This window comes from Apium graveolens, chromosome 3 (genome assembly GCF_009905375.1).
Source record: "Apium graveolens cultivar Ventura chromosome 3, ASM990537v1, whole genome shotgun sequence".
Taxonomy (NCBI): Eukaryota; Viridiplantae; Streptophyta; class Magnoliopsida; order Apiales; family Apiaceae; genus Apium; species Apium graveolens.
The window spans coordinates 220,875,965-220,900,139 of record NC_133649.1 but is presented as its reverse complement, the minus strand read 5'-3'; the positions used below and the strand labels follow the sequence as shown (position 1 = coordinate 220,900,139).

At 36.7% G+C, this 24,175-nt stretch overlaps 1 non-coding gene across 1 annotated transcript; it reads right to left on the bottom strand.

Moving 5' to 3' along the window:
* Positions 1-2,010: 2,010 nt before the first annotated feature.
* Positions 2,011-2,117, bottom strand: LOC141716012 (small nucleolar RNA R71). Its single transcript, XR_012572747.1, has one exon. It is a non-coding gene; the product is annotated as a small nucleolar RNA R71 (small nucleolar RNA).
* Between the last annotated feature and the right edge of the window lie 22,058 nt (positions 2,118-24,175).

Here is a 24,175-nt window from a genome sequence, read left to right as displayed (position 1 = left end):
ATGCGTTTTCTAGTGTTTGTGCATTTCAGGGTATTACTTGCATTTGTGGAGAGATTTCATAAGGAATAAGCCTAAGGGAGTGCTTGGCATTGGAAGTGGGAAGTTAGGAGCAGAACGCAGCAGAAAATACGATCAAAATAATAAATTTTATAGTGAGGTGCTGGGCGCCCGCTCTGGAAGCTGGGCGCCCACTCAGGATTGCTAGGAGGCCCGCTCAGGGTCGTGAAATAAAATCCTGATTTTTAGAGTTCTATTTCTATTGGACTTCTGGCTTCTGAGATAGCTGGGACTTGTGGGGCTTCTATATAAGTAGTTTTTAGAGACGTTTCACGTGTGAAGAATCGTGGTATCAATCAAGGAGCAAAGAGAGAAGGAAGAAGACCGTTTTAGCACATCGCAACGAAGAAGAGGAAGCATAGTTTTCTTGTGATTCTTTTATTCGTTGTATTAGTGGATGCTAGTTTTCTTTACTTTGAACCTTATTACTCTTGTGACATACTCTGGTTTTATATAAGTAGTTTTATTAGTTATTTTTGTGTGTTATTATCATGTTTTCATATGAACCCATGGTGACGATGAGTTCTATCATGGGCTAATCATGATCATGGGGTCGTAACGGATTTACTATGGAATTCTTTAGTTAATTGTTTAATACCTTAGTATGTGATGATTGTATGATATCTAGTATCGGTTGTGCTTATTCGTCTTATGTGCGTCACGAACATATAAGATAGGGTGTTAATCTATTGTGAAGCGATAGTGGATCTTGAGGTTTAGAACTTGCTATGCTAGCATAGGTTCATGTATGTGTATGCATGATTAGTGGGTAACTCTAACCGTTTTACTTGCCCCGTGTAATCATAAAGAATAACTTGTGCTTAAATCGTTATGTTGTCAAATTCTGTAGACATATAGGGTCTCAACATAATTGATGCCTATTCAACTTTTATCTTAATTGTGGATGTTTGGTAGAATGGTATTAGTACAACGAAAGTTGGCTTTTATCAGTTTCGTGTTGTTCGATTAATATCATCACCATTATATGCTAAGGGTAATAACAATAGCTATTGAAGGAAGTAGTAATGAAGTTATGATCTCATGTGTGTTTAATATTGTTAATTCAAGTGTCAATTAAGTGTTTAATTCTCATAGTTAATTATAGTTAATAATTAGTTAATCAAATTTACGTGTTATTGTCTTGACATTGAGAAGTAATCATACATTGGTGAGTAAGTGTTAATTGAACATAATTAGTCTGAGTCTCTGTGGGAACAAACTAGAAATTATTCTATATTACTTGCGAACTCGTATACTTGCGTAAATTATTAGCACGTGTTTTCCGCCTAACAATTTTTGGCGCCGCTGCCGGGGACTCGGCGTATTTGTTTCATTTATGTACTTACCATCAGTGGTCATTAGGACTCATTGATTAAGACGTGTTACTTATTGCTTTCGGTTGTGTTTCAGGTACTTTAACGAGCATTTATGCAAACACGTTCTCGTACTCGCAAGAGGACTTTAGATACGGCTGAGGAGACAGACTCAGTTCTTGATATTTCGGAGAAGATAGATTTTGAAGATTCGGATAAAGAGAGTGAGCAAAAAGAACCAGTAATCATGGTTGATCGTATAGTTCCGGCAGATCCAGCTCTTATGGACTTTTCTCGGCCTAAAATTGATGACATTCAGTCAAGCATTCTTCATCTGGATATTCAGGCCAACACTTGTGAAATCAAGCCGGGCACTATTCAGATGGTGAAGAATTCTGTTTCTTTCGGAGGTGCTGCGACTGAAGACCCCAACATGCACATCAGGAATTTTGTCGAGATCTGTAGTACTTTCAAATATAATGGTGTGACTGATGAGGCTATCAAGCTGAGGCTTTTCCCATTCTCTCTGAGGGATAAATCTAAGGACTGGTTATATTCTGAACCAGCTGGGTCCATCACTACTTGGCAAGATCTTGCGCAAAAGTTTCTGGTGAAGTTCTATCCAATGGCGAAGACTGCAGCTATGAGGAGTGCTCTTACTCAGTTTGCGCAGCAACCAACAGAATCTATGTGCGAAGCTTGGGAGCGCTACAAGGAGATGTTGAGAAAGTGTCCACATCATGGTATGCCTGACTGGATGGTGAGCACTGGTTTCTATAATGGTTTGGGGGCCCAATCTTGGCCCATACTCGATGCAGCAGCTGGAGGCGCCTTGTGGGCCAAAAGCTATACTGAGGATTATAATCTTATTAAAACTATGGCTACAAATGAGCATCAAAACCCAACTCAAAGGATGATGCCTGGGAAGGTAGCAGGTATTCTGGAAGTTAATGCCGCTACAGCTATTGCAGCGCAGCTCCAAGGGCTGTCTTTGAAGGTCGATTCTTTAGCCACCTACGGAGTCAATCAGATAGCTATGGTCTGTGAGCTTTGTGCAGGTTCTCATGCTACAGATCAGTGTTCTCTTGTTAATGAATCTGTTCAGTATGTGAACAATTATCAGCGACCGCAATAGCCTGTGCCAGCTACTTATCATCCTAACAACAGAAATCATCCCAATTTCAGCTGGAGCAATACTCAGAATGCTATTCAGCAACCTTATCAGCAAGGCATAAGTAAACAATTTAATCCACCTAGATTCCAGTAACCACAGCATTATGCTCAAAGGCAATCATATCCTCAACAAGGAGGTGCTGCTCCACCTTCTAGTGCTGATTTCGAAGAACTCAAGCTGTTGTGCAAAAGTCAGGTTATTTCTATCAAGACCTTGGAAAATCAAATCGGTCAAATAGCCAATGCAGTGCTCAATCGTCAACCTGGCACACTTCCCAGTGATACTGAAGTACCAGGCAGGAAGAAGCTAAAGAGCAAGTCAAAGCTATTACCTTAAGGTCTGGAAAAGTTGCTGATGCTGAAAAAGCGAAAGACGGAGAAGCTGAAGTTGTTGATGAAGAAGAGAAGCAAAAGGAGAAAGCGGCGGAACCAAGGAAGACTACTGTTGAACACACTCTGCCTGAGGGTAATACAGGGGAGAAACAACTCTATCCTCCACCACCTTTCCCTAAGAGATTGCAATAACAGAAGCTGGATAAGCAGTTCGGTAAGTTTCTGGAGGTGTTCAAGAAACTTCACATCAACATACCTTTTGCTGAGGCTCTAGAGCAAATGCCTAGTTATGCGAAATTCATGAAGAGTATTCTTTCAAGGAAAGTGAAACTGGATGACCTTGAGACCGTTGCTCTAACGGAAGAGTGCAGTGCTGTGCTGCAACAAAAATTACCTCTAAAGTTTAAGGATCCAGGTAGCTTCACCATTCCTTGCACCATTGGCAAGTTGTCTTTTGACAAATGCCTGTGTGATTTGGGAGCAAACATCAATCTGATGCCGTTGTCTATCTTCAAAAAGTTGAATTTGCCTGATCCAAAGCCCACCTACATGTCTCTACAATTGGCTGATCGTTCTATTACATATCCACGAGGCATAGTGGAGGATGTGTTAGTAAAGGTGGATAATCTCTTCTTCCCTGCAGACTTTGTCATTTTAGATTTCGAGGAAGATAAGAAGATCCCCATAATCTTGGGAAGACCTTTCTTGGCTACAGGCCGTACCTTGATAGATGTGCCGGAAGGTGAACTTACTATGAGGGTACAAGATCAGGATGTGACATTCAATGTATTCAAGGCGATGAAATTCCCTACAGAAGACAAGGAGTGCTTAAAGGTGGATTTGATTGATTCTGCGGTAACTTCAGAACTTAATCATATGCTAATGTCTGATGCATTAGAGAAAGCCTTAGTGGGGGAGTTTGACAGTGATGATGAGGATGGCAATGAACAACTACAATATCAAAATGCTTCTCCTTGGAGAGGAAAGCTAGACATGCCATTTGAATCTCTTGGTACTTCTGATCTCAAGAATGCTGAAGGAAAGCTCAAACCATCTATTGAGGAAGCACCTACTTTGGAGCTTAAACCATTACCTGAACACTTAATGTATGCCTTTTTAGGTGATGCATCTACTTTACCTGTTATTATTGCATCTGACCTTTCAGGAAGTGAGGAGGACAAGCTCTTGAGGATCTTGAGAGAATTCAAATCGGCTATCGGATGGACTATAACAGATATCAAAGGGATCAGCCCTTCGTACTGCATGCATAAAATTCTGCTAGAGGAAGGTAGTAAGCCAACTGTTGAGCAACAGCGATGACTTAATTCTATCATATAACAAGTCGTGAAGAAAGAAATTCTGAAGTGGCTAGATGCAGGAATCATATATCCTATTTCTGACAGTTCTTGGGTGAGCCCCGTGTAATGTGTACCTAAGAAATGAGGTATTACTGTGGTAGCAAATGAGAAGAACGAGCTCATCCCCACTCGAACAGTCACAAGATGGAGGGTATGCATGGATTACAGAAAGTTGAACAAGGCCACGAGAAAGGATCACTTCCCTCTTCCATTTATTGATCAGATGCTTGACAGGTTGGCCGGTCATGAGTATTACTATCTTCTGGATGGCTATTCGGGGTATAATCAGATTTGCATTGCACCAGAGGATCAGGAAAAGACTACCTTCACTTGTCCATTTGGCACGTTTGCTTTTCAGAGAGTTTCGTTTGGCTTTGTGGCGCACCTGCCACTTTTTAGAGATGTATGATGACTATATTCTCTGATATGATTGGAAATAATGTCGAAGTGTTCATGGACGACTTCTCCGTCTTTGGACATTCGTATGATGAATGTTTGAATAATCTTTGTGCGGTGCTCAAAAGGTGTGTGGAAATTAATTTGGTGCTCAATTCAGAAAAATGTCACTTTATGGTGCGTGAAGGCATTATTCTTGGGCATAAAGTCTCTAGAAAGGGTCTCGAGGTGGACAAAGCCAAGGTGGGAGTCATTGAAAATCTTCCACCACCTATTTCTGTGAAAGGAATCCGTAGTTTTCTTGGTCATGCGGGTTTTTATCGGCGTTTCATTAAGGACTTCTCCAAGATATTTAAGCCCTTGTGCAACTTGCTCGAGAAGGATGTGCTTTTCAAATTTGATGATGAATGCTTGGTGGCATTCGAGACTCTCAAGAAGAGTTTGATAACTGCACCAGTTATTACGGCACCTGATTGGACAGAGCCTTTTGAGATGATGTGTGATGCGAGTGATTATGCAGTGGGAGTAGTTCTTGGGCAGCGCAAGAATAATCTTTTTCATATGGTCTACTATGCTAGTAAGACTCTAAATGGAGCTCAAATGAACTACACCACTACTGAGAAGGAGCTCTTGGCTATAGTGTTTGGTTTCGAAAAATTTCGATCTTATCTGCTTGGGACAAAGGTGACAGTATTCACTGATCATGCTGCCATTCGCTATTTGGTTTCAAAGAAGGATTCTAAGCCTAGAATTATTCGTTGGATGCTCTTGCTACAGGAATTTGAGTTAGATATCAAGGATCGAAAAGGTACTGAGAATCAAGTAGCTGACCATCTCTCTAGATTGTAGAATCCCGATTCTACTTCACATGATAAGACATTGATCAACGAATCTTTTCCGGATGAGCAGTTGTTCGCAGTTCAGGAGGAAAAGCCATGGTTTGCAGATATTGTGAACTATCTTGTCAGCAATATAATGCCTCCTAATATGAATACAGCTCAAAAAAAGAAGTTTCTGCATGAGGTGAAGTGGTACATGTGGGATGAACCGTATTTGTTTAGACAAGGAGCTGACCAGATCATCAGGAGATGTATCCCATTCTGTGAGACGGAGGGGATATTACGAGACTGCCATTCCACAGTTTATGGTGGACATTATGGTGGTGAAAAGACAGCAGCTCATATTCTGCAAGCAGGTTTTTTCTGGCCTACTTTGTTTAAGGATGCACATCAGTTCGTTTTAAGGTGTGATCGTTGCCAAAGAGTGGGGAATCTTACGAGGAAGGATGAGATGCCGTTAAATGTGATGCTTGAAGTAGAGGTCTTTGATGTTTGGGGAATTGATTTCTTGGGACCATTTGTCTCGTCTTACAATAATCAGTACATCTTGCTGACAGTCGATTATATTTCAAAATGGGTAGAAGTCAAGGCTCTACCGATGAATGATGATAAGGTAGTGTTGAATTTTCTTCATAAGCAGATTTTCACAAGGTTTGGAACGCCACGAGTAATCATAAGTGATGAGGGGTCACACTCCTGTAACCGTAAGTTCACTTCTATGATGCATCGCTATAATCTAAATCATCATGTTGCTACTGCCTATCATCCGCAAACGAATGGTCAATCTGAAGTGTCTAATAGAGAGATCAAGTGTATTCTAGAGAAAGTTGTCTGTCCGTCAAGGAAGGATTGGTCTTTAAAGCTCGATGAAGCTATTTGGGCTTAGAGAACAACATACAAGACTCCACTTGGGATGTCCCTGTTTCAACTTGTTTATGGTAAGGGATATCATTTACCTGCGGAGCTTGAACATAAGGCTTTTGGGCGTTGAAAAAGTTGAACCTTGATCTAGATGTAGCTGGGAAGAAGGGAATGCTTCAGTTAAATGAACTTGATGAATTTCGACTCCAAGCGTACGAGAACAACAAAATGTACAAGGAAAAAGTGAAAAGGTGGCACGACAGGAAGCTATCTCCTAAGTTTATCATGCCAGGGCAACAAGTTCTTTTATTCAACTCTCATCTTCGACTTTTTCCTGGAAAGTTGAAATTAAGGTGGTCCAGACCTTTTATTGTCAAAACTGTGTTTCCACATGGATCAATGGAGATTTTTGAGAATGATCCAGGCCAAGCATTCAAGGTTAATGGTCAGCGTTTGAAGCATTACTATGGGGACACGGCAAACCGGGAAGTGGTTAGTGTCGTTTTATTGTCAACTTGAGCAAGGTACTCTACGTCAAGCTAATGACGTAAAAGAAGCGCTTCTTGGGAGGCAACCCAAGAATTGTGACTATAGGAACCCTTAGAAGTTAGTAACCTATCCAAAACCACAAAAAAAATCAGAAAAATTTGGGCAAGAAATTTTTTTTCCAAAGAGCCTCTGGGCGCCCGCTCAGGATGAGCGGTCGCTTAGCCCCGACTGTCTGAATTTTTTTTGCCTTCTGAAAAATCCAAAAAAATCAGAAAAATTAAAAAAATAAATATAACCCACAATCCCACAATTTCTTTTCCTATAACCCACATTTTTTCATCACAAACCCACTCTTATTCAGTTTCTAACCCTAATTCCTACCATATATATATACAACTCCTCCATATATTCTCCAATATACTTTCAACCTTAAAACTCTCTCCCATATTCAAAAACACAACTCTTAAACACTTTTTCTCAGTTTCAATGGTACCCAAGAGATCCTGAACTATTGATAGCAGCAACACCGTTCCTACTGCTGATTCTTGGAGGGGAACTGCTGCGAGACCTCGTTTGTTTGATAGGGCTGCTGAGGAGGAGTACACTAGGCTTCTGGCTAAGCCGATTTTGAAGGAGAGGGGATTCTTACCATCGGGGAGAGATGGTGAGTTGTTGCCGATGATTGCTGAAAAGGGGTGGATTTCTTTTTGTGAGTCATCGGAGGCGGTTCCGATGAGCGTGGTTCGCGAGTTTTATGCGAACACAAAGGATGAAAAGAATGGGTTTACTGTTGTTCGTGGGCTTACAGTGGATTATCATCCGGAGGCGATTCGATGTGTGATTGGACATCGACAGCGGAAGCCCACAGAGGAGAATTGGAATGAGAATCCCTCCGAGGACTTTGATTTGGATTTGATTTGTGCTACTCTCTATACCGGGCACGGTGTGGAAGTTCAAGATGGTAACTAACGAGTATCGTTCTTTTCTGGCGATTGCGATGAATAGGTATGCCCGTGCATGGAATGCCTTTATTTGTGCTAATATTCTGCCTACTTCACATGTACATGAGGTTACAGTTGAGCGAGCAAGGTTGTTATGGGGTATTTTGAATGAGGAGTATTATGTGGACCTTGGTGAGTTCATCTACCAAGGGATTTTAAAGTTTTTAAGGGGAGCGAAGCACATGAGCATCCCTTATGCATCTACTGTCACAATGCTATGCCGAGCAGTGGGAGTTCATTGGCCTTCTCACGAGCAGCTGCAGATGCTGGCCGCTCCTATTGATTCAGCGACTCTGAATGCGATGCAGGAGTGGACGGGTGGAGAGCCCGAGGAGCATGGGTTGGGTTATCGTCTTCTAGGAGGACGTCCAGCAGCTGGTGCTACCATGGCTAGGCCGGGGCGTGATGAGGCAGGCTCTTCTAGAGCTCAGGAGGGTGTTGGGATGGCTGATGCCCAGTATAGGAAGCTGTCGAGGAGGATGGATGTGATGTATGAGTCACAGAGTAGGTTCACTCAGGAGCTCACCCTTGCACTTGGGACTACTTTCAGAGGCCTTAGAGCTGACATCCAGTGGCCCGTTTTTGGTGAGGACTCTCCTTATCCACTTCCTAACACTCCACCCTCTGAGGGTGATGATGATGATTTCTCCGAGTAGGTATACCCTGTGTTCCTTTCTACTACCTTCACTGGGGACAGTGAAGATTTTAAGTTTGGGGGTGGTAGTTAAGGAATATTTTTGTGTGTGTGTCATGTAGTTGCATATTCATGATAATTTAGTTCATATACTTGCATATTTTTGCCATATATATTTTTATTTTATTTTATAGCTTTATTTATCATGTCATTTAGCTCATGCATATACCATGATCCCTTTTGCATTGTTTTTCCAATTGATTTGTGATATTGATGCGTGTGTAGTGATAGCGTTAGAGTGATGTTGGGTCTTATAGGATGACATGCATGCTAGAAACACTTGTAATTTTACTAAGTCTTAGAGTATGCTTAAGGACTAGATTGTTGTCATGGTTTGATAGTTTTTGAGGTTAATCTATTGATTATGCTTAGAATTTATGATGGGCTCTTAATGATAAAAGGCATGAAAAGAAAAATTGGATTAAAAATTGGAATTCATTTCTAATTGTGGCTAGGCGTCAAATGGCTAGTAGCCGGCTCGTATTTTTATGCGAGTAGTCTAGGGTTGAGCAAGATGGAGCGAAACACACTTGCTCAGATTTTGTTTTAAAAAAAATAGAAGAAAAAAAAAGAAAAAAAAATAGAAAAAAATAGAGAAAGAAAAGAAAAGAAAAAAAATAAGGAGTTAATGCATAATTGATCACGAGTGGGCTCTTTGGTATTCGAGTTATTAAGTTCTTAGGGGACTTTGTGCCTAGTGACCTAAGGCTTTTATAGTCTGGGATCCGCTAACCTAACGCTCGCTAAATGGATGCCATTGCATAAGTCTTTTGTGGACCTCACTCATTGCACGGTCAAATAAGCATTTGTTGTTGTGTTGAATAAAGGCATGATTCCGTAATAAGCTCCAGTAATCTTGAAGTGTTATAAGTCATTTTGAGCCTAAAATTTATTCTTCGTATAATCATGTGATTGCCTTGAGGATAGTCGAGTTATGATAATTGATCTAGTTTCGAAGCATATCTGTTAAGCATCCGCATACACCACGTTTCTGGTTGTATGTTAGTTTGCATGATTTGATTGATCTTTATTCGCCTAATTGCATTTATTGAGATGTCATGAGTTGGTTGGTTTAGACATTGTCAGGGGCATCACTGCATTTCATATAGATTGCATTCATGCATGTTTTTGTTTTGTTTTTGAGTCTGTGACGCTTGAGGACAAGCATCGATTTAAGTTTGGGGGTGTGATAAGTGGCATTTTATACCACTTAGAACGTCTTATAATGGCTTGAATTGATGTCTTGAAATCAAGTATTTTATGTATTTGATGCATTTTTCTAGTGTTTGTGCATTTCAATGTATTACTTGCATTTGTGGAGAGATTTCATCAGGAATAAGCCTAAGGGAGTGCTTGGCATTGCAAGTGGGAAGTTAGGAGCAAAACGCAGCAGAAAATAGGATCAAAATAATAAATTTTCTAGTGAGGTGTTGGGCGCCCGCTCATCCTGGCTGTGCGGCCGCTCAGGAAGCTGGGCGCCCGCTCAGGATTGCTGGGCGGCTGCTCAGGGTCGTGAAATAAAATCCTGATTTTTAGAGTTCTATTTCTGTTGGACATCCGACTTCTGAGATAGCTGGGACTTGTGGGGCTTCTATATAAGTAGTTTTCAGAGACGTTCACGTGTGAAGAATCGTGGTATCAATCAAGGAGCAAGGAGAGAAGGAAGAAGACCGTTTTAGCACATCACAACGAAGAAGAGGAAGCATAGTTTTCTTGTGATTCTTTTATTCGTTGTATCAATGGATGCTAGTTTTCTTTACTTTGAACCTTATTACTCTTGTGACGTACTCTGGTTTTATATAAGTAATTTTATTAGTTATTTTTGTGTGTTATTATCATGTTTTAATATGAACCCATGGTGGCGATGAGTTCTATCATGGGCTAATCGTGATCATGGGGTCGTAACAGATTTACTATGGAATTCTTTAGTTAATTGTTTAATACCTTAGTGTATGATGATTGTATGTTATATAGTATCGGTTGAGCTTATTCGTCTTATGTGCATCGTGAACATATAAGATAGGGTGTTAATCTCTTGTGAAGCGACAGTGGATCTTGAGGTTTAGAACTTGCCATGCTAGCATAGGTTCATGTATGTGTATGCATGATTAGTGGGTAACTCTAACCGTTTTACTTGCTCTGTATAATCATAAGGAATAAATTGCCCTTAAATCGTTATGTTGTCAAATTCTGTAGACATATAGGGTCTCAACATAATTGATGCCTATTCAACTTCTATCTTAATTGTGGATGCTTGGTAGAATGGTATTAGTACAATGAAAGTTGGCTTTTATCAGTTTCGTGTTGTTTGATTAATATCATCACCATTACATGCTAAGGGTAATAACAATAGCTATTGAAGGAAGTAGTAATAAAGTTATGATCTCATGTGTATATAATATTGTTAATTCAAGTGTCAATTAAGTGTTTAATTCTCGTAGTTAATTATAGTTAATAATTAGTTAATCAAATCTACGTGTTATTGTCTTGACAATGAGAAGTAATCATACATTGGTGAGTAAGCGTTAATTAAACATAATTAGTCTGAGTCTCCATGGGAACGAACTATAAATTATTCTATATTACTTGCGAAAGCGTATACTTGCGTGAATTATTAGCGTATGTTTTCTGCCTAACAAGTTTTTGAAAAAAAATATCTCCAGTCTTCATGTCTACAATTTGGCTTGTCGATATCTCTGAGTTCTCTAGTGGCCTTTTTCTGACTTCTCGATAAGTCATTACGGAGTTCTCGAATGACTTCTCTATAACACTTATACTGTGACTAGGAGAGATCTTGACTTAGAATATTTTTCCCAAAATAGATTTATTCAACTCCAAGCTTCTTCACAATTCTTCTGAGGCATGATATTCTTGATCTTCTTCCAGATATAATTCTTAGGCTTGATACTGTTTACAGAAAAAGACTCTAGTCTGCTCTTATACATTTTTACAGACTTAAATGTTACAATACATAATGCAAACTTAGATTACAATACAACTTACTTAGGGTTGTCAATTTGACATAGTCTTGTTATTGTACAAGCATGTCTTGCACAACAACTAAAACTCTCAGGTTCGAACCCCACAAACAACAAATATTTATATTAATATTTATACACTACCCAAAATTCAGGTTCGAATCCGTTATACTATACTATAATAACCCGAATGGGGTATAATTTGGTATATTTTTTTGTTGATTTGGTTATCCCTATTTATGACCGTCGGATCTTTTCAATCAAGTGATCAGGACCGTTAGATTCAAATACTAAAAGAATATACACTACTGAAGCTCCCAAGTTCGAACCCGACCAACAACAAATATTTAGATTATTATTTATACAATACCACAACTCCCAGCTTTGAACACTACCAACAACAAATATTTATATTATTATTTATGCACTACCCAGGTTTGAATCCCGCCAACAACAAATACTTATATTATTATTTATAAAGATACTAATACGGTAATGATTAAAAGGAAATATGTTATAATTTTAAATAATATAAAAATATTATTGAAGACTTGTGCATCGCACATGTTGTAAGGCTAGTATAATTTAATTGTAGATCATAGTTTTTTCACCAAGCGAAAACCTTTTTTTCAATATGGTTAAATGAAAACAACATGAAAGATGGAGAAATCATGGTATATCTGATTGATGACCCACGCACATGTCAGGAATCGAACTCCTGATCTCTCGTAAGTGGTTACAAGAGCTCAACCATTGCACCAACACTTTGTTGGCATCGTTCGATATTCATAGGGATAGGATGACATTAATTAATTTTAAATAATATTCTAAAAATCGGAATTCAGAGTGACTCAGTGAGCCTACGGAGTCACGAGTACTCAGATTAATCGGGGAGCAATCAGAGTGAGTACTCGGATCAGAAATCGAATGTATTAAAACTAATTTTAATAAAATATATTATTACTATATAAATATATCATGTAATAAATTAAAAACTAACTGAAATAATACATTTTTATTTTGTTAACAAAATAAATTCTTTTATATAACAAAAAATCAATAATTAATTCAAATCCGATAGTTGAAGCATGAGAATATAATAAGTTTTAGATTCAGAGTTCTGAAAATCGAGTATGTATAGACTACGTACTGAGATGAGTCAGTGAATTTTAGAATTTTCTTCAATAATTATTTTATTATGTTAATTTAGTTTTTCTATTTATCTTTTTCCATATTTTTTGATTCTTAAAATTCTCATCTGAGCTATGCCGTGTTGGATCCGAGTTATGTTCAAATCGAGTTACTATATGACTAACCAAAGATCAGCTCGGATAACGATCCGAGTGTGACGACTAAGAATTTTGCGACGTAATTAAGTCAATAAAGTATGTGTTATGTGATGTGATTATAATTATGTGACTAAGTGCTGATTAATTGTCTTTTCAGTATATTAGAATATAGGAGCGTAGATAAAAACGTTCCAATTTAAAGAGTCAGCTTAGAAGCTAAGCTGTGGTGTCGGGCCGTCAGGTAGAACGGAACCCGTCCTAATAAGGAATTAATGAATATAGAATGTGAATTATGTGTGATTGAATGAAATGAATGTGTAAATAAAGTATTTCGTCCTAAGTGACGTGTCGATTGATAATGATAATGAGAAACGTAATCGAAATGCTGAGCGTCGGGCCGTCAAGCTGAACGTGATCCGGTACGCGTAGAAAAGGATAAAGATTAAAGAGGGATATAATCTATGATCAGACCTGAGTCGTTATGTGATCGTATATGTGTGATTGCCTGTCTGTGTGCATGACTATGTGTCCTGTGACATTTTTATGAATTTAAAAGGAATTATGTGATTTAAATAAAGGTTTAATTAACCTTCGCGCATTTTTATAAAATCATCCGAGTAAGATAAAAGTATGGGATTTGTTTTAATATCTTCTTAGTAGTCCTAGAGACTTTTTAAAAATGATGAGTGGATTTATTTGGTGGTCTTTGCATTTTAAATTGATTTTATGTGGAAAAATGTTATTATTAAGGCGAGCTTGCGAAATTCATATAAAATCAACCGTCTGCTCAAAAATCTATTATGAGTAATGGTTAAAAAGCTAATTTCGAGATCTACGTGTTAAAATCATCACTTGCAATAATTTTCGACTTTCCAAGAGAGATATATTTTATATCTAATTTTTGTTGCATTTGAGTAAAAAGAAAAGGGACATACAAGCATAAAAAGAATTAGTAAAGTACAAGTTTGCCCTTATTTTGGTGGTATATAAATCCACTTCCTCCCCGTGCACCCACTCTCCCCTTCTCTTTTCTTTCTCATCCCTCTCTCTTGAACACACTCTCTCTCTCGGCTCTCTCTATCTCTCATCTCCCTCTCTTGCATGCAACACTCAAACCTCACTCAAACTCAAAGATGTTACTCTCATTAGTCTTTACTTTCGGTATACTTCTCGATTCCCATTTGCATGTAAGTGTTGTGTAAGTGTTTTGATGATTAATCACTATGGTGGTGTTCAAGGAAAATGATTTCTTGATACATAACTATAAGAGTGAATCCAAGGGATTTTTGGGGTCATGAACTCGAGAGGAGACCCGTTATGGGCTCTCTTAAGTTCGACCAACACTGACTATGATCCAAGGAGAGCCGGTGGAGTTTTTATGATATGTTAATTTGAATTTTAAAACTTTGCATGTTTGGTTTTCGAAAAGATCAAAAGAGTTTTTGGTATTTTCTTTAAAACTTGAGTATGTGATTGAAAATGGATTGTTTTGATTATTGATGTGTGTATAAGTTGTTTGATGATTAGGAGATTAAAATTTAAGGTTGCATGTTGAGTTTATCATTCGGCTTCGTGCTAATTAAAAAGAGGAATTTGATTTGATGAGTTGATCTTAGTGAACACTAAGCTTATTTAGCATAAAAAGTGAATTGCATGTTAGTTTTAGAGAAAAACAAGTAGTGCATGTCGTTGTTGGATCCTTGAAGTTGTACATCATGTTTTTGCCGACTGGAAAATGGATTTGCTTGATGATTAAGTGAATGCATGTGGATTAAATGAGTTAATTAAAGTTGGAGTCACTAGGTGATGCTTGGTTTTGATGTTTAATGGATTGAATGACTAAATTAAGGACTAAAATAAGTGGGAAATGTGATATATAACCTTGCATATCAAAATTGATTCTTACATGTTTGATTTATGGAAGAACCCGAATGGGTCTTAGGAGTAAAAAGAGGAATTAAGTTGGTTTTTGTCAATTATCTTAATGGCTAGTGAAAACTTGATTGCATGATAAAGATTGGGTGGTTTTTATGTTCAAATTTTGATAATTAAAAGAAAGTGTTGATTTCGATTCTTAATGTAATTATGATTCGGATTTTTGATTAAAAAGGATGGAGTTTAAGTACGTAAATGACTCTTGTGATTTGCATTAGTTGTGCTTGATTATATGAGATTGAAATTGAATATATATGGTTGTGTTTTATATGTATGGTTCGAATTAAGGAATAAAAGAAAAAGGGAATTAAATCATTTGTTAATAAGAGCTATAAGAGATAGTTATGGTCGTAAAGGGTTGGTTGTGATTAAATCATGTACTGTAAGAGTTATATTAGTATGATTTGAAAATAGCTAAGGATAAGCAAGTATGCTTCGATTGTTAAGTATATAAAGATATAAAAGTTACGAGAAAGGGATATGCTATGTGCTATGTGCTATGTGCTTATGTGTATAAGCTATAATCGTATACTCGAGTCAAGGATATAATCGAGTTATCGTATGGAGTGATCGTTCCGGGAACGAGAGTTGAGAACTGATTAAGGTTTTGGCTTTATTGTAGATTCAGAGCGTGAGGGCATTCAGGCTAGGAAAGGAAAGGATATACTAGGTGGTAGTAGTTCAACCTTCAGGAAAGCAAATTCAGGCAAGTAACTCTGATTACTTGTGTAAAATGGTTATAAAGAGAATGTTGTTCATACCATGTAGAGTATTGAACTGTTTAATTGTGAAACCCTGATATTGATTTGAGATACCCTGCCTTTGTTTTTGATAAACCGTTATTGATAAGCTTAATGATTCAACCCTTTGATAATCTGTCCTTTCTGTTCAAGTTATTTATTAAGCCATGAATTGTATTGAACACTATGATTATCCTTGCGAACCCTGTTTAATGATACTTTATTTCCTGATCACCCTATTGGTCCCTAAACAAATGTGGATTCCTCTAATTTAAGAACCATGTTATCCTTGATAAAGAATCCTTAAGAATTGTTCCTTGTTTAACCTTGATTCACTCCCTGAACTTTGTTTCCTTAAAATTTGAATTAAGAATGAGTTTCGACTCGAAAGAGTCTGAATGATTTCATATTCTTGGTAATGATAAAATGAATTTTAGAAAACCTAATTGTTTTTCCAACTCAAGGTTTTCCAAATGAATTCCTGATGGATTGGATTGGGACGTAAGAGGCTAGTGGGACTAGTCCAGTCATGGTAAGAGGCTAGCGGGGCTAGTCCAACTTAAGGCTGAAATTATGCCGATTGGTACCTTAAAGACCAGAATGGAGGTCGGTACGGGCTGATCACCCGTATATAATGAAATGAAAAGATAAAGTGATCCAATCAAGGGTTCTAAATGATTATTTAAAAAGGGAACTGAAACTTTCTGTTCAGTAAATTGATTCTTGAAAATGAAAATGGTTTATTTTGTTTTGAAAAGAGTTGATTATGTCAATGAGACGCTTAAAGCTCGAGAACCCTGATTCTTGAATTTGTTGATCATATGATTGATTCCATATATTGAAATACTGTTGCTTTCCTCTTTTGAAAGATCTATTCTGATCCTTTAATAATTTGTGATGAATGTCGGCTTTCGTCCTGCATTGAGCCTTGTTCCTTGAAAGCCCCACATTATCCTTCGAAACTTTTCTTTAACCCAAAAGCTAGAAATCTGCCACCTAGATCAAATAAAGTAGAATTCCCTGAGTTTGGTAAAGCATATTGTGAGTTGATATTGTAGAACTGCTATATAGGTACTTGCTGATTTTTATACTCATATGTTTTGTTTTAATCTAACCATGGCAGTTAAGCAAGAAGATGGCCAGGCTTAGGCGCACTGCTCGTAAGAGCGTACCTGGTTGTCCCTACCGTGTTGAGGGCTTCCGGTTGCCAGAGCAGGTAGTGGTATTTATGAGTGAGCTCGCGCCTAGAAGGAAATGTTTAAAGATACAATGGGTTATCTGTCGGTTCCCAGCCGGAATCAATATTGTTTATTTAAATAATATTTTGGGTTGTAAGTTATATTTAATGATTGGTAGTTGTAATCTTGTCTCATACTTTATCCTATTGATCCTATTAGTAGTTAATCGGGGTTTATGCTTATTTAATTATTAGATTAGAGATGTGTGAGTCCTCATTTCCTAACCCCGAGATTGAGGGCGTGACACCGAGTCCGAGTACTCCTCCGAGTTCAGAGTTATAGGCCGAGTTTAGAACATTGGTTTTAACACGTATACTCCATCAGGTTTATAATCTGTGTGCTCCTGACTGTTTATCCAAAAATTGAATAATATTCATGTATTTTATCTTAAAAACTCGACCTTTTGCAATTTTAGATCTATACTTCAGTGTTCATCACTTCATGAACCTCATTACAGAAAGTCAATGATTGTGCTAAAATGTAATTGAGCTAAAATAGATAAAAAGATTGTTATATTTTAGCATCAAAACTGGTTGTTGGCGTCAAAATAAAATCATGTATCCAATGTATTATTTCAAATCTTATTTGAAATTTAGCTAACTGCTAAGTAATCCACACTTTTAAATTCAAAATTTTACCAATTTCCAAATGCCTTACACTTTCAAGTACCTCATTTATCTACTTGTCACTACTTTTTCACTTTTTTATTAGACAAAAAATATAGCACAATTCTATATTTTATACTATATATATAACAAAAATTATAATTTTGCTATTTTAGAATAATGTTTATCACAAAATTGGATTGATGAATTTATTTTTGATGTTATAATAAAGTTAGAGAACCTAATTTAGCACACCATTAGACATGCTATTAGGTAGTCTTAACTTTCATGTTTTATTTTAAATTTTTATTTGATTTGTTTGTCTCATCTGATTTTTTTTAACTTAATATTATTTTTAATTCAAAAAATTTAAATACCACAGATGTATTTTTATTTTCAAACCTTTTTTTCTCAAATCAAACTCTATATATTTAAGTTACTGTGAACTTAATATTCTGTATTATACATGTTTTGTGTTTTATACTTCTATTTTATGTTTTACTAATACAAATTCATATTTTTAGTTAAAATTTATCAAATTAATTTATATTTGGAAAATTTAAAAAAATTTGCACTTTAAGTAAGTAACATTATCCCTTCATCCCATTTTAGTTAGTCATATTTTTTACAATCACAAAAAGACAATATTTGAGGGAGAAGCAAGCCATCGCGTACTTCAATTTTAGAGCTAAACTTTATCTAGAAAACATAGATTTCATTCAAAGTAAGTCGAACTATTCAAAAATACTCGCCATCAATATTTCCATATTCCCAGTTTGAGTTGGAGCTTGGCCGTCTTCAAGAAGGAATGATGTAATATTGATTTAATCATCCAAAAGAAGTGCTTCCTCCATGAAGTTGTTTGCATGATTCTGCAAATTCAAATTTAAAAAAAACAACTTGATTGTTACAATTTACTGTGATTTTCAAGAAAATTTTATGAAATGGAATTGAGAAGCATGTTGTTGTTACAGTTTAGAATTTAATAAATTAAGAGGTTGGAAAATTTTCTGCCACTTGTTATCATATTGAACACAAGCCACGTATCACAAAAATTATTATAGACTCTAACACTTGGGTAGATCTTGAGCACCCCTCCCAAAGCAATAGGAAGTCACTAACCTTGGCTATGAACCTCATTCATTTCCCATTTATTTATGACCCGTCCATTTTTGTTTTACTCGGATAGAAAACATTTTATAAAACCCTTTTATTCATAGCTCGTCCATTTTAATTTTACTTGGTGGCAACCGAAACAAATATAAATTTTATGATCCTCTTTAGTGCCTATAGTTGTGTTTTTCATATCCTTTCCTAGCTTTCCCCGCTGCCACATGCTCAACTGTTGGTGAGATTACAAAGTTGTATGGACAGTATAAGTGATAACTCAATACTAGGTAATGATAGTTAAATAATACTACGTCCACACAAGAAATCAGGAAGAAATGAAGACAAGGAAAATACAAAGAATCAAAACATTAGATAATTAAATCACTTGGTTAGCCTACATTTAACCAAAATCTGCTATAATTTCTTGAATAAGTTAGATGCAGGTTACTATTATGCTTATTTTTATTTCTCTTTAAACATTTGTTCACTCTCTCTTGTATCTACTTTTACAAAGTTTTCACCGAGAATGTATTTAGTTACATGGAAAAACAAAGATGATAACTTATACCTAAACATATGTTAGATATATTTGAGATGTCATGTCTAATATGATTTGTATTTAGTTTTCAGAACTAAACAACAGGACAAATCATGACTTACTAAAATCAGGACTTATTGGAAGTCAGAACTTAATATCAGAACTTAAGTGCGGGAGGACTTACAGTTAAGGAAGGAAGCTGATTTACAGTAGAAGATCGAAAATAAAACAAATGAAGATATGTATAGAAAGAGTTAGAAGACTGGAAGACTTGTAGAAGATATCTGATTGATATATTTTAGGAGATATAATTATATTCCATATCAATTAGAAGTTATCTTGTAACTGTGTACTATATAAACACAGACTTAGGTTTACACTATATGTGTTATCATTATCGAGAAGATTATACATTGTAACCTAGAAGCTCTTAGCGATATTTTTTCATCACTGAGAGAGAACAGTTCCATTGTAACAGAGTTTATTATATTGAATATATCTGTTTACTGTTACTTGTGCTTAAAATCGATTTGATTGTATTAAACACTGTATTCAACCCCCTTCTACAGTGTTGTGTGACCTAACAAGTGGTATCAGAGCTTATCTGTTAACACACATACAGTCTAGATCTAAACAATCATGTCTGAAGAAGTACAAACTCCAACCAATCCCACCAAAACTGAAGAAACTCAAAAGACTCAAACCCACAGTCGATATGAGACTATTAGGGTTCCCATAAGACCTTCTGAGTATCCCATATGGAAAGTGAAGATGGCTATGTTTTTGGAAGCTACAGATCCGGAATACCTTGACAGAATTAATGAAGGACCACATAAGCCTACCAAGCGCTCTGTTGTAGTTGCTGATCAACCAGCACAGACCATACCAAAGGAGAAAGGTGAGTACACAGCTAAAGACATCTCATCTATTGCGAAGGATGCAAAGGTAAGGCATTTGATGCATAGTGCCATTGATAATGTCATGTCAAACAGGGTAATTCATTGCAAGACTGCAAAGGAGATATGTGAATCTTTGGAGACAAGATTCCAGGGAACTGATGCAATCAAGAAGAACATGAGGACAATACTCACTCAAGAGTATGAGCACTTTGACTCAAAAGCTGATGAGTATTTAACTGACTTATATGACAGGTTTGTCAAACTCTTGAATGATCTGTCACTGGTGGACAAGGAATATGATCTTGAAGATTTAAATCTAAAATTCCTTTTAGCTCTTCCTGAAAATTGGGATTTGAAGTCTACTACCATAAGAGACAACTATGACCTTATTGAAACTACTCTTGATGAAATTTATGGTATGCTCAAGACTTATGAACTTGAGATGGATCAAAGGAGCAAGAGGCATGGAAGAAAGTCAAGGACAGTTGCTCTTAAGGCTGAGGAGGAATCTCCTAAAGTTGTTGCCTCAAAGAAGGGCAAGGGAAATGCTCTCATCATAAAGTCTGATTCAGAGTCATCATATTCTGATGATGATGATTCAGAAACTGAAAGTTTATCTGAAATGGATGCTGATGAAGAGATGATGAAATTGTGTGCTCTAATGGTGAAGGGTATCACAAAGATAGCCTACAGGAAATTCAGAAAGGGCAAGAAATTTTCCAGGAAAGGTGTAAGTTCTGATAAGAAAGGGTTCAGAAAGTCTGAAGGCAAAGGTGCAAAGTCTGACAGAGGAGACAACTCAAATGTCAAATGCTACAATTATGGTGAAATAGGCCACATTTCTCCTGATTGCAAGAAAGGAAAAACTGACAAAGGCAAGGCACTTGTCACAAAGAAGAAAAGATGGACAGACACTTCAGATTCTGAAATTGAGGTGAACTATGCCTTGATGGCAAATGCTGAAAGCAGCCCTGAAACTGCTGAATTGAAGGTACCTCAAACAACCTATGCTTTTCATACTGATGATATTACTGAGTTGAGATTATATCTTAAAAGCATGTTTATTAGTTATAGAGATCAGACTTTAACATGTGAAAGATTAACATCTGAAAATTCTGCTTATAAAAAGAAAAATGATTATTTAGAAAAGGAGTTAGTTATTCTTCATCAAACTAAGAAAGAAAAAGATGATGCTTTATTTGTTAGAGATGAAGTGTTAAAATTGAATAAATCTCTAAAAGCTGAATTAGAAAAGGAAAGAGAGATTATCAGAACTTGGACTAACTCTGGCAGAACAACTCATACTTTATTAAGTAGTGGAAACTGGAAAGAGGGCTTAGGTTATGGAGATGATAAAAGTGAAAAAGGAGCTGAACAAATTGAGCCAATTGTTGTTAGACAGACTGTTAAGCAAAAGGTAAATCCTGTTAAGTTTGTAGCAAAAACTGTAAAGTCTGATTCTGAAAAGATGAAAGAGTCTGTGACAGAAGTTAAGGAAAAGTCAACTTCTGACAAATTAAAACAGGATAAACCAGCTGAAGTCAACATAGGATTAATGACTAAGAAGCAACTTAAGCATAAGCTGAAAGAGATTAGGAATGTCAACAAGGTAAAGGAAGCTAGGAAAAATAGGAATGGAAAGGAAGGTGTGAATAAAAGCAATAACTATATGCCTGTTCCTAATGCTCCTAGAAAGAAATGTTATACTTGTGGAAACTCTAACCATCTTGCTTCTTTTTGCAGGAATAATAAAGATATAAACTCTTTACCTCCTAGATCAGGAGTTAAGAGTCAGTCTGTTAGGTTTAAGCCACAAAATCCTTGTTTTTATTATGGTAGTTTATGTCATTCCATTTATACTTGTAAGGAATATCATAGTCTGTACTATGATGATTATCAAATAAAACCTTCTTTGAAGAAAGTTACTTTAATTCCTTCTAGTGTAAAGTCTGATGCAAAGTCTGATATAAATTCTGATAAACAGCATGTTAGCATAAACTCTGAAATTAAATCCGCTGCAAATGCTAACAAACTTAAAAAAGCCAAAGGATCCAAGCAAGTCTGGGTCCTTAAGACTAACCATTAGTGGTCTTTGTGATTGCAGGGCAACAGGAAAAACATCCTAGTTCTGGACAGTGGATATTCAGGACATATGACTGGAAATAAAGCCCTACTATCAGACTTTGTGGAGAAAGTTGGCCCAGGAGTTTCTTATGGAGATGGCAATATGGGAAAAACTCTGGGATATGGCAATATCAATCTTGGGAATGTCATCATTGAATCAGTAGCTCTTGTCTCAGGACTGAAACACAATCTGCTAAGTGTGAGTCAAATCTGTGATAGAGGTTATCATGTGGATTTCTTTGAAGTATACTGTGAAGTTGTAAGAAATTCTACAGGAAAAGTGGTTCTGAAAGGTTACAGGCATGGTAACAAGTACTGATGGTTCTGCAATCTGTCTGTTGAGTAGAGCATCAATTGAAGAAAGCTGGAATTGGCACAAAATATTCTCTCATTTAAACTTCAACAACATAAATGAGCTTGTAAGGAAAGATCTTGTGAAAGGACTGCCAAAATTAGTATTTGCTCCTGATGGCCTTTGTGATTCATGTCAAAAGGCAAAGCAAAGAAAATCTTCTTTCAAGAGCAAAACTGAATCTTCAATTCTTGAGCCTTATCACCTACTGCATGTTGATCTATTTGGTCCAGTCAATGTTATGTCTATTGCAAAGAAGAAATATGCTATGTTTATAGTGGATGAGTTCACCAGGTACACTTGGGTGTATTTCTTGCACAAGAAGAATGAAACTGCATCTACTCTAACTGATCATGTCAAATTGCTGGATAAATTGGTCAAAGATTCTGTCAAGATTATAAGAAATGATAATGACACTGAGTTCAAGAATTCAATCATGGAAGAGTTCTGCAAAGAGCATGGAATCAAACATGAATTTTCTGCACCTGGAACTCCACAACAAAATGGAGTTGTAGAATGAAAGAACAGGACTCTCATTGAAGCTGCACGAACTATGCTTGATGAAGCAAAGTTACCAACCTACTTTTGGGCTGAAGCTGTGCAGACTTCTTGTTTTACACAGAATTCTACACTCATCAACAAGCATGGAAAAGCACCATATGAGATGGTGAAGAAAAAGAAGCCAAATCTGAAATACTTTCATGTATTTGGATTTTAGTGTTTTGTTCTTAAGACTCATCCTGAACAGCTGTCAAAATTTGATCTAAAAGCTGATGAAAGAATTTTTGTTGGATATCCACTTTCCACAAAATCCTTCAGAGTCTACATTTTAAGAACAAGGGTTGTCATGAAATCTGTCAATGTGTCTTTTGATGATAAAAAGATTACTGGACTTGAAGATTTCAATGATCATGATCAACTGAGATTTGAAAATGAAGATTTAAATTCTAATTCTGTAAATTCTGATGACTTAAACTCTGATCCTGTGAGTTCTGACGGGTTAAATTCTGATGTCATTGAAACTGTGTTAACTACTCCAAGGAAAATGCACCTGTCTAGGGGGAGCAAGCTGAAGATCCTACCACAACTCAAGACTCAAAAGAAGCATCAGAATCTGTCACTGGTTCTTCAAGTTCTGATTCATCAAGTTCTGATGAGTCAAATTTTGATAATTCTGGAAACTCTGATACTTCAAATCCTGACGGATCCAACTCAAATTCTGAAGTTTCAGAGAGCATAACTACAGGGGAGCATCAGAAAATGCTGATGGAGACAACATGGATCATGGGGGAGGATCCAGTTCTAGAAATCAACTTCCATCTGTAAGAAAGTGGACCAAATCACATACACCTGACTTAATAATCGGAGATTCTGAAGCAGGTGTCAGAACTAGAACTACAACATCAAATGAATATCTCTATCATTCTTTTCTATCTCAGAATGAACCAAAAAAAGTGGAAGTAGCTCTTCTAGATGCTGATTGGGTGCAAGCAATGCAGGAAGAGTTGAATGAATTTGAAAGAAATAAAGTCTGGACCCTAGTTCCAAGACCAAAGAACAGATCAGTTGTTGGCACAAAATGGGTGTTCAGAAATAAAACTGACAGTGATGGCATAATTACAAGAAACAAAGTAAGGCTGGTTGCTAAGGGTTACTCTCAACAGGAGGGTATCGATTATGATGAAACATTTGCCAGTTGCTAGATTGGAAGCCATAAGAATCTTTTTAGCTTATGCTGCTCACAAAAAGTTTGAAGTCTTTCAAATGGATGTGAAAAGTGCTTTTCTCAATGGAGAATTGGAAGAATAGGTATATGTTGAACAACCTCCAGGATTTGAAGATTGAAAATTTCC